Genomic DNA, 2,500 nt, shown 5'->3' with positions numbered 1-2,500 from the left:
TGCATGTGACATATGTAGTTTAACTGCTGTTAAATTAGGAAAAAATGCACTTTTCTACCCTGGGTGGGCATGAACCACCAACGTTTTTGGTTAACAACCGATAAAGCCACAGAGACCACACTTCTTTCCTAAATGAAGCTTTCTGGGGCTGCAAAAGCTCAGACAAGAAGCATCATGTCATAAAACATTTCTTTTGGGTGATAAAGAAAGAGTATGAGAAATATGTAGTTTAATTGCAGTAAAAACTGTAAGAACGACACTTTACGTCCCTGGGTGGGCTTGAACCACCAACCTGTCGGTTAACAGCCAAACGCGCTAACCTATTGCGCCATAGAGACCATGCTCCTTCTCTATTTGAAGCCTTCTGGGCATGCAAAAGCTCAGATAAGAAGCATCATGTCAAATAACATTTCTGTTGGGTGGAAATGACCTTGCATGTGACATATGTAGTTTAACTGCTGTTAAACTAGGAAAAAATGCACTTTTCTACCCTGGGTGGGCATGAACCACCAACCTTTTTGGGTTAACAACCCATAAAGCCACAGAGACCACACTTCTTTCCTAAATGAAGCTTTCTGGGGCTGCAAAAGCTCAGACAAGAAGCATCATGTCATGTAACATTTCTTTTGGGTGATAAAGAAATAGTATGAGACATATGTAGTTTAACTGAATAAAAAATGGCAACAAAGACACTTTACGTCCCTGGGTGGGCTTGAACCACCAACCTTTCGGTTAACAGCCTAACGCGCTAACCGATTGCGCCACAGAGACCATGTTACTTTTCTATTTGAAGCCTTCTGGGCATGCAAAGCTCAGATAAGAAGCATCATGTCAAATAACATTTCTGTTGGGTAGAAATGACCTTGCATGTGACATATGTAGTTTAACTGCTGTTAAATTAGGAAAAAATGTACTTTTCTACCTTGGGTGGGCTTGAATCACCAACCTTTCGGTCAACAGCCGAACGCGCTAACCGATTGCACCCACAGAGCCATGTAATTTGCTATATGAAGCCTTCTGGCATGCAAAAGCTCAGATAAGAAGCATAATGTCATATAACATTTCTGTTGGGTGGGAAAGACCTTGCATGAGACATATGTAGTTTAACTGAATAAAAAACGGCAACAGAGACACTTTACGTCCCTGGGTGGGCTTGAACCACCAACCGTTCGGTTAACAGCCGAACGCGCTAACCTATTGCGCCACAGAGATCATACTACTTTCTTATTTGAAGCCTTCTAGGCATGCAAAAGCTCAGATAAGAAGCATCATGTCAAATAACATTTCTGTTGGGTAGAAATGACCTTGCATGTGACATATGTAGTTTAACTGCTGTTAAATTAGGAAAAAATGCACTTTTCTACCCTGGGTGGGCATGAACCACCAACGTTTTTGGTTAACAACCGATAAAAGCCACAGAGACCACACTTCTTTCCTAAATGAAGCTTTCTGGGGCTGCAAAAGCTCAGACAGAAGCATCATGTCATAAAAACATTTCTTTTGGGTGATAAAGAAAGAGTATGAGAAATATGTAGTTTAATTGCAGTAAAAACTGTAAGAACGACACTTTACGTCCCTGGGTGGGCTTGAACCACCAACCTTTTGGTTAACAGCCGAACGCGCTAACCGATTGCGCCACAGAGACCATGTTACTTTTCTATTTGAAGCCTTCTGGGCATGCAAAAGCTCAGATAAGAAGCATCATGTCAAATAACATTTCTGTTGGGTAGAAATGACCTTGCATGTGACATATGTAGTTTAACTGCTGTTAAATTAGGAAAAAATGCACTTTTCTACCCTGGGTGGCATGAACCACCAACCTTTTTGGTTAACAACCGATAGCGCCACAGAGACCACACGTTCTTTCCTAAATGAAGCTTTCTGGGGCTGCAAAAGCTCAGACAAGAAGCATCATGTCATGTACATTTCTTTGGGTGATAAAGAAATAGTATGAGAAATATGTAGTTTATTTGCAGTAAAAATTGTAAGAACGACACTTTACGTCCCTGGGTGGGCTTGAAGTTTAATTGCAGTAAAAATCGTAAGAACGACACTTTACGTCCCTGGGTGGGCTTGCACCACCAACCTTTCGGTTAACAGCCGAACGCGCTAACCTATTGCACCACAGAGACCATGCCAATTTCTTATTTGAAGCCTTCTAGCATGCAAAAGCTCAGATAAGAAGCAATCATGTCAATAACATTTCTGTTTGGGTGGAAATGAAACCTTGCATGTGACATATGTAGTTTAACTGCTGTTAAATTAGGAAAAAATGCACTTTCTACCCTGGGTGGGCATGAACCACCAACCTTTTTGGTTAACAACCGATAGCGCACAGAGACCACACTTCTTTCCTAAATGAAGCTTTCTGGGGCTGCAAAAGCTCAGACAAGAAGCATCATGTCATGTAACATTTCTTTTGGGTGATAAAAAGTATGAGAATATGTAGTTTATTGCAGTAAAAATGTAAGAACGACACTTTACGTCCCTGGGTGGGCTT

Source organism: Denticeps clupeoides, unplaced genomic scaffold (assembly GCF_900700375.1).
Source record: "Denticeps clupeoides unplaced genomic scaffold, fDenClu1.1, whole genome shotgun sequence".
NCBI classification, from domain to species: Eukaryota; Metazoa; Chordata; class Actinopteri; order Clupeiformes; family Denticipitidae; genus Denticeps; species Denticeps clupeoides.
This window is presented reverse-complemented; position numbering follows the sequence as displayed.